The following is a 9,747-nucleotide window of genomic DNA, read 5'->3' on the forward strand; positions in this document are numbered from 1 at the left end:
TCCTGCCAAATTGTTGGTCCGGTTAGAGAATTATAATTAATCATTTATTGGCATGATAATGAACCGTACCATATAAAAAGAGCCGTGTTAATGTTTAATGCTGAGGAGGTTTGTGAAATTTCAGTTAAGTGACACTTAAAAACAACTAAGAAAAACGAAAGAACGTTGGAGGGTGTAAGCCATAGGAAAGCACATTGTTCACTCGTATAAGGGAGATTGGGTCCTGAAAAAGTCATGCCCTGTGCCGAGTTAAATTGCAAAATAGTGTCAGGCTCTGAACTGGGACCTAGACCTTGAATTTCCTCCCTCCAAGAGCCTTCCTACTGAATCAACTGGTCTGCTTGTATTGGTCTATAGTTTTCCTAAAGTACATGTAAGTTTCAGAAATGTGTAGGGTCTTGATGCAAACCTATGGGACAGTAACATGCAGGAGGGTGGAATGTTCTTTATGTGGTCTCGTGGGAAGGGAGCTGATGAGTAGAGCCACCCTCAATTACAGAAGCGATTATGTGTGTGTTGCCATGGTAACAAAGCACTTTTTTTTTTTTTTTTTTTTTTTTTTAGGTAGAGACAATACAATTATTTAGAGGAATAAGCCTCAGAGGATTAGGTCAATGTAACAGGCTGGTGGATAGAGGTTCCAAGGGAGGCTGATTTTTATGAATGTCAAATAGTCAACCTCATTGCAAACAGAACACTGTATTTGGTGTGTAAGGAAGATAAAGGAGGGAGAGAGGGATTGTTCCTATTCTCAGAAGTTTACAATCCAATGACTGCGTCAAGATGTATGTGTTGTCTAATTTAATCATGTTAAATTAAGGAAGATGAGCATCCCCATTTTACGGATGAAGACTTGAGGGTCAAGGAAATGAAGTGCTTTATTCAAAGCTACCCAGCCGGTACCTCGACATCCTGAAACTCAGTCTGGCTTGGTGAAAATTAGCAGTACCTTAGAACAGAACTTCTCAAAACTCAGTGTGCACATGAACCCTCAAGGGGTCTTGTTACAGCACAGATTCCGATTCCGGAAGTCTGGGGTGGGCCTCAGGATGTCTGCATTTCTGACAAGCTTGGCTTTGATGGCGATGATGCCGATCCAGAGGACCACACTGTGAGCATCAAGGCCACAGAATACCAATGTCAGGGTGACTACCATGGCACCCAAGGTGGTGGAAACTGAGCTTACCGGTCACAACTGAGAACAGCGTTTAGAGAGCGACTCTATACGGGGAATTACCTTTCGCATTGCTTGAGTACACATGAGCTGTGAGCACCCGGCAAAGGGCTCCGTTTGTGTCAGATGTCCCAGCTGCTGGGGGCCTAGGGGCACTGTCCCTTTAATCTGGAATTGAGCTGCTGGGAAAATGTCGAAGAGTGTCCTTAAGGGGTGACCATGATTCACACTCCTTATGGTGCAGCTTCTGTCCCCAGAGTGCTCCTCTCTAGCTGTCATGCTTCACAGCCGTCCTTGCTGGCATGGGTGGGCTCCCATTAGCTCTACCTGGCTGCATGCCAGTTCCTGGGAAATCGTCCCGACTCTCTCACTACCCTTCCTGCTCCCACAGCTAAATGATTAGCTAGGGAATCCCCACAAGGGCTCCCCTCTCACTCCTGTGTGTGGAATGACTTGGCCCTTGCCCTGCAAGCATCTCCTGGCACTGACCTCTGACCCACTTCTTGGCTCAGGTGCCTGGCAGCCGAGGGCAGGAGCCGAACACTCCCCCTGCTGCCGCAGATCGGCACTTGCCAGCTCGGGCTCTGACCCCCAGTGCCTGGGTTGGGCTGGGTTGGGCACGTCCATGGGACTGGAGATCAGCTTCCAAAGCAGCTGTCCTGTTTTCACCTCCAAGAGCCCTGGAGAGTGAAAAAGCTAGCCTAGGACCTACCCCGCAACAGCCTCTTCACTTCACCAGGTCTGGTCTGTGAGGGGAAACTCCAGGGTGGTTGGGATTTTTCCCAGGATGGGCTTCCTGTTTTGGGCTTGCTGCTGGGTCGCCTGGTGAACTCCCTACTTAGCCTTTCTGCTGGAAGCAGAGGAGACAAAGTGAAGAGAGTAGAAAGCAGGTTCAGAACAAAGCTGTTCTCAAATTTCAGACGGCTTGCTAAGGAGATTTGAGGCTCCCAGGGGCAGAATGCTTTGCATATAGACAACTTGCAAATGAGCAGTCTGTTTGACTAGACAGAACGCTACAGTTCTGGTTAAAAAAAATGTGCCAATGCATTTCTAATTTTCACATTGTTTTTACATAAATTTGCACATTAGGCTCGAGAGGCCTCATATTCAAGTATTGGAGGGATTCACAATTAATTAGTACCCTTAACTTCAGCTGCATTCAAATTCAGGCATCAGACTGGATAAATGGAAAATACCTAAATATGCAAAAATCATTCTTTTTAATTACAATGCAAGATCAGGGAACAGATGAACACCTGAGTGTCACTGTCAGGAGGCTGGGGCTTGATTTCCACTGTCACCTTCCTCAGTCTATCCTGCTCACTTTCTCCATGCACGGGGCCATTTTCAAGAAGCCAGCTGCCCATTCCTGCTTCAGCCCCCCAGGTAGAGACACAGGCAGGTTGTGGGTCAGTTCAACTGCTCAGGCTTCCATTTGGTTCCCCTGTATCGCACTGGAGTAGTGAACGTTTAATAGCTTTCTGAGCCTTTGCCGTGAAGATCACTGTGAAAGGCAAGCTTTCTGTTTCCTATTGTGTTTCATCAGGGATGGCTCTGTTGAGATCAACAGGCATTTGGGACTTGAGTGGTTGTGTTGAACAGCTCCCTCTGGCCGAGATGACCTCCCTCGCTCCTGTCTCCCATTCCTTCCTGCAGACTGGACTTTTATGGAGCCCGGAAGTCCCACAGTCAGGGTTATTGTTTGGAGTCTCCACTGGCCCTCAGAGAGTCGCCCACGATCGGACTGGCTGGCCATTCATCTGAGTGGGATCAAGGGCTTGGCCACCGCACACCAGTTGTATGTCTATCACGTCAGGAGGTTCGTGTTCAATGGCACTTTGTAAAGCAAAGTTCAGGGCGATAATCTCTTTAATAGAACCTATACCATCCCAAACCGCAACAGTGGGATTCTGGTAATAGATCTCTCCAAGCAGCAGGGCAGCTGATTAAACAGATGAAGCAACACAGGGATGTGCCCTTTGGTCACGTTTCACTTCTCAGATTTTAACCCTCTGGATAAACTGGATATCATAGCCTCATGGCCTCTTTGCTGTCTCCAGGTACTGGATCTCCTGTCCAGCTTCCAGCTCGAGGGGAAACTAAGAAAAGTGGATGCACGACCTGTCACACTTTCACACTTCTGACATGGGTTTGACTTTTCAAAGGGAACTTTATTAAATACTAAGAGAGCAGAAAACCAAATTAATGATAGGCAGGAAAGCGCCTAATGTCAGACAAGTTGTTTGGGCTTTTTAAGGATGCAAGCCTGGTGGGGGCGCCTGGGTGGCTCAGTCGGTTAAGTGTCTGACTCTGCTCAGGTCATGATCTTGCAGCTCTGAGATCGAGCCCTGAGTTGGGCTCCACTCTGGGTGTGGAGCCTGCTTGGGATTCTCTCTCTCCTTCTCTCTCTGACCCTCACCTGCTCTTTCTCTGTCTCAAAATAAATAAGTAAACATTAAAAAAAAAAAAAACCCACGAATGAAAGCCTGGTTTCTAGGCTGAGGAGAGATAGGGACTGAGGCAGCAAAGGTGGTCAAGGGCATCTTCTTAAGATATCTGAGTGATGTGTGAAGGAATTTGGACCTCCTCCTGCATAGGGTGTTTGATCACAGCAATGGAATCGAGGAGCAGAATGGAATTGGAGACACTAATTAAAATTAAAAACAGAGAAGGCTTGATAACTAGATGCCTTGTTAAGATGGGAGTCAAAGATAAATTTAAATTTCAAGTTGCAATTTGCTAAGCATGCCTCATCCTTGATGATACACACAAGGAAAGAAGGATCCGGTAAAAAGGATAAGGCCAGTCCTTTTTTCTTTCTTTCTTTTTTTTGGTACACGTTGAATATGAGCTACTTTTAGGACATTTGGGGTAGAAATAACTCATTAAGGAAGTAATTTCTCTTTTAAATTTCACTTTAAAATTTTTTACAAGTGATACATATTTATTACAAAAATTTCAATGAATGTGAAAGGGTTCGAAAAAGGAAGTAAAAACACGTCCAGGTTATTGCACATTTCGTTAATATTAAGTAAGCGTCAGTCCAAACGTGTCCCTAAGCAGATATATGGAGGGAAGGGAAAGGTCTTTCCATCAGCATAAAAAGAAAGCTAACAATGGCACCGTGTCTGCACACTGTGGTAAAAATTAGATGTATTAAAATTATTTTACATGAGTTTAACAGCAAAATATCAAATAAAGGCCTGAAAGAGCTTCAGAGAAATATTGAGAGGGAATTATGGAAAGCGTAAGATGGTGAATGCGTTTATTTATTAAAAATAATTTTTTTTGGTAATGTTTATTTTTGAGAGAGACAGAGTGTGAGTGGGAGAGGGGCAGAGAGAGAGAGAAGGAGACACAGAATCCGAAGCAGGCTCCAGGTTCTGAGCTGTCAGCACAGAGCCTGACGCGGGGCTTGAATCCACAAACTGTGAGATCATGACCTGAGCTGAAGTCGGACGCTTAACCGACTCAGCCACCCAGGTGCCCTACACATTGAATGCATTTAAAAACATATATTGAATTTTATGCAATGTTAACTCTCTAACATAAAATATAGGAAAATGAACATTCTCACATTTCTTCTCTGCCTGCCCTCCAGCATCTAAATTGTATTTATTCATCTATGTTGAGCCCCTACTCTGCGCCAGAAACTGTTTTAGGTGTTTGGGTGAATAAAATGGACAGATTCTTGCCCTTGTGGAACTCATAGTATAGTCAGGGAGAGATAGGAAATAAATAATGAAGGCGAACATGATAATGATTTGGTAAATAAAAAATAAACAAATAGAAAAACAAAGGGTAGGAAGAATCATGTGTGCCAGGTGGAGTGAGAGAAGAAAGTTGGACTCCAGTCATTCATTATAAAGGAGGAGAAGAGGGTCAGGAGTCGATCAGGTGTCTGGGGTAACCATTCTCGGCACAGGAAAGCTGGACTGAATCCCTAAGGAAGGCCTGGCAGGTCCGGGGGCAGTGAGAAGGTCGGCCTGGTTGGAATGGGGTTGGTAAAGAGCAGAGTAATGGAAGAGGAGAGAAAGTGTATTGGATGGAAGGACTGATTGGTTAGAGCCTTAGAGGCCATTGTGAGGACGTGGGCTGATACTGGAAGTGAAATGGGAGCCATTGTTAGATAGTGTGTTGTTGTTGTTGTTGTTTTTTAAATATATATTTACAAAGTTTTTATTTATTTATTTTGAGAGAGATAGAGACAGTGCTTGTGGGGAGGGGCAGAGAGAACGAGAGAGAATACCAAGCAGGTTCCGTGCTGCCAGCGCAGAGCCCGACATGGGGGCTCTCACTCACGAACTTTGAGATCATGACCTAAGCCCAAATCAACAGCTGGACGCTTAATGGACTGATACCATTCATGATAATATTCACATTATTCTCTATAACTCTAATCTTCACAGAATGTTTCATCTTTTAAAGTGAATTTAGCGCTTATTATCAATCCTTCTATGTTAGTGTTTTAGTTTTCTAATGCTGTGTAACAAAATACCCCAAAGCTTAGTGATTTAAAACAACTGTGATATCACCTCCCATGATTCTGTGGGCTGACCAGAGCCTCTCAGATGGCTCCCTCACAAGATGGCAGCCCATGCTGGCGGGTGACTGGAAGCTCAGTGGGGGCTGTCCACTGAAACAGCTATGCGTTGCCTCTTTACATGGCCGAGGCGTCTCATAATGACCGAAAGTTGCCAGTTGTTGAAGGCTGAGCCTGGAACTGGCACAGCCAGCTCCATTTCCATGGAAGAGTCCACGTAGAAGGGGGAAAAAAATCCTACTTTGGAGAAGAAAAAAAAAATTGTAGCCAGTTTTAATTCACCATAGATGACTTCTCTGTTTTTTGAGTTCTTTTATGTTTTTTTTAATTTAAATTGCAATTTTTGATTGTACGTATTCCACTGACTAGTTTTATCTAGAAAGACTCAAGGAGTTTTTATCCCCTGTGCTTTCCTATTTGTGAATATTTATCTTTTTGCTTTCCTCTTGGAAAGTAAAATATTCTTTTTTTCCCTTTTAACATTTATTTACTTTTGAGAGACAGAGACAGAGCATGAGTCGGGGAGGGAGACAAAGATGGAGACACAGAGTCCGAAACAGGCTCTATGCTCCCAGCTGTCAGTACAGAACCCCACACTAGGCTCAAACCCATGATCTGAGATATCATGACGTAAGTCGGACCCTAAACTGACTGAGCCACCTAGGTGCCCCGGAAAGTAAAATATTCTTATTTCACATTACTTCTTAGACCTTTATGGACATTACAGTATTGTCTACTGGCACTGAGCATTGATGTAGAGAAGGCTTGAGCTAGATTATTTTTTTTCCTCGATGGCTTTTTTTTTTTTTCCTGCTGAATACTTGAAGTATTTATTCTTTGACTCTGAAGTTCAGGACTCCAGTCAGAACATGACTCTGGGCTGGTCATACTATATTGACATGTCTTAGAACACTATATCCTCTGTTTTGATTCAATATTCCTTTTGATTAGGAAAGTTTTCTTATATTTTATCTCTGGATACTTTCTCTGTTTCATATTTCAGCTTTCATATTTAAGAAAAAGTTAATTATTTATTTGGAATAAGTATGTTGGCCCTCTCTTTCTGTTATCTACTCTATTTTTTTTAAAAAGTATCTTTTGCCCCATTCTTTTAATTTGTGGTGATTATCTCCAGTCTTGTACATATTGGTTTGATTCCTTATCATTTCCAAATTATTTTTTACCATGGAAACGATATACATTTGTCCTTGAATTGTTTATTTTGTTCTGGAATGTCCATTATCATCAAAGTCTGTATTTTTAGCATTTAATCTGTTAAATTCCATTTCACTGAATTTATTTTTAGTTATTCTAAAATGTAGATTTTCTTTCAGATTACATTCTTAACTGACTGAGCCACCCAGGCGCCCTCAGATTACATTCTTTATCTATGTTTTGCATGCACTGTTCTTTTCCTTTCTCTTCTTTTCTTTTCCTTTTCTCCTCTACTTTCCTGTCTTTTCTTCCTGTCTTCAACCCTCTTACATTTTCATATATAATACATTCTGTTTACTTTTCAGATTTTGCTAAATATCTTTGCCAGAATTTATTCTACTTTTTGAGGAAGGTGTATTCTACCCTTGAATCATGGATTGTTCTCCAGCAAATTTAGAGTGTATACTCAAATGCACACACTGCCACAGCCCCAAGTGGTTCACATCCTCACATTCACTTCTTTCTCTTGATTCAAAATATCTCAAGATAAGGCACCAGGGTGGCCTAGTAGGTTGAGCATCTGACTCATGATTTCAGCTCAGGTCATGATCCCATCATCCTCGGTGAGTTCTGTGTCATGCTCTGTGCTGAGGGTGGAACTTGCTTGAGATTCTCTCTCTCTCCCTCTCCACCTCTCCCTCTGCCCCTCTCCCCTACTCATGCTGTCTTTCTCTCTCTAAAATAAAATTTAAAAAATCTGAAGATAAAAAAATATAAGGGTATTGCTTCAGCTTGCTTGGTTCCATATTTCAGAATATTAGTGACCAATTTTAGGATGTTGCCTCATTATTACGGGAGAATGGATGGCATTTGTTTGGGAAGTAGGATTAGGAACTCTGCTACAACAGAATCTAGAGTCTTCTTTTCCTTACCCTGGATCCTACAGGTTGAGTTTCTTAGCTTTGGGTTATGTATCTCAACTTCTTTGTTTCCAGTTGATTTTTTGGGGGGTGGGTGCTGGATTTTACTATTTTTGAGGTAAAATGTGACATTTTGAGATCTGTTCCTAGGCATCATTACTTTTTTCTTGAGTATGGATCACGTTTTCTTGTTTCTCCCCATGTCTAGGTTCTGTTTTCTTAAGTGCGTGCTGGACATTGTACATTATATTGCAGATTCCCTAATTAAGGAATCTTCCTCTGGAGAGGTTAATGCGGTTGACCCAAGTGGCAGTTGCCCCAGTGGGCAGTTAAATTATTGGTTTATTACATTGAGCTTACATGGGCTTTTTAACTGTGCAAGGATAAGCCTTTTGGTTTTGCACTTAGTCTAGTCTTCGGGTTTTATTCTTGAGGCATGGCCCTTCTTCCACAAAAAGCCTGAGTTTTTGAGATTTACAAAACCCTCTCTAATTTTCAGGAATTCAAATATAAAGCTGTGTCTTCTCTGGTGAGTAGGGGCTGAAATGTATGATCGGCTCTTTCTCTCTGCTTTACTCTTTGGAGTCTTCCTTGCACCCGAGCTACTCAGGGGCCAGCCAACGATTTAGGGGAGATTACATGCAATTGGGGAATGTCTTTATATCTTCTTTCTTCCTGGGATTTCTCCCCCAAGTTGTAGCTTCTCTGACAATTGGACACATTTTGCTCCAACATCTCAAGTATGTGTGGATTTCTGCTTTAATTCCACCACCGCATGCTGCATGGACTGATGGCTACCTCGAGGGGAAGAGCTTTGCAATCACAGATCTCACTCAGAGTGGTTCTCTTTTATCAAGGATCAAATACCTTCCAGTTTCGTCCTGCCTTTGGTGGCTATTCATTACCCTCAAATAGTTCTTTTTAACATTTTTTTGCCAGAATTTATAACTGATATCTGTAAGAGGATGAATTCCCCATAAGCCACTTGCCATTACCAGAAACAGTATTCTGTGATTCCATTTATTTAAAAACAGAACAAAATAAACTGCCAACTTTGGGGTGGCATGCTTCGGTGGCAAAATATTAATAAAAAGCAAGGATGTGATTACCTTGCAAATCATAAGAGGTAGAGAGTAGTGGTTGGGAGAACCCACAAAAGGGCTCTTCTGTGCTGGTGATGTTGTATTTCTTAACCTGAACAGTAGTTTATGAATGTTCACCACTGAGTTGTGGTAGACTGGGCACTAATTCTGTCATGAGAGCCCACCCTCCACCTAGGACCTCATTTAAACTGAATTACCTCACGAAGGACCCCCTCCAAATATCATCACATTGGGGGTTAGGGCTTCAACATATGAGTGTAAGGGGAGGGGGGACAAAAACTTAAATTCCATAACCCAAAGGCATAGACTGGTGAAAGGAAAAGAATGGAAGATATATCAGACTACCTTGTGTAAGAAAGCTGGTGTGGCTCTATTAATATCATCTAAACTAAACTTAAGAAAAGGAGTCATATTATCAATAAAGGAAATATTGCATAACGGTGAAGATTTTATTTGTTCTGGAGATGTAACAATCCTGAATGTATATACATCTACTAACAGCAGTTCAAAACATATGAGATAAATATAAAATGAAAGGAAGAAATACAGAATCACACCTGGTAATTTTTAATATCTCTCTCAGTAATTAATTAATAGAATATGCAGCTAAAAATTAAGATTATAGAAGAATTGAGTAATATTATCAACCACATTCACCTAATTGGCACTTTAAAATACTGGACCTGATAACAGCGTAACACACATTTTTATTTCCTAGTGCATATGGAACAGTTACTAAGATCAGATAACAGGACAAAAGATGTGTCAGTAAATATGAAAGAGTGTCAGTAAATATGAAAGATGAAATCCTCTGTAGTATGTCATCTAACCACAGGATAATGCCCATAAGGG

Source organism: Panthera tigris, chromosome A1 (assembly GCF_018350195.1).
Source record: "Panthera tigris isolate Pti1 chromosome A1, P.tigris_Pti1_mat1.1, whole genome shotgun sequence".
In the NCBI taxonomy this organism is placed as follows: Eukaryota; Metazoa; Chordata; class Mammalia; order Carnivora; family Felidae; genus Panthera; species Panthera tigris.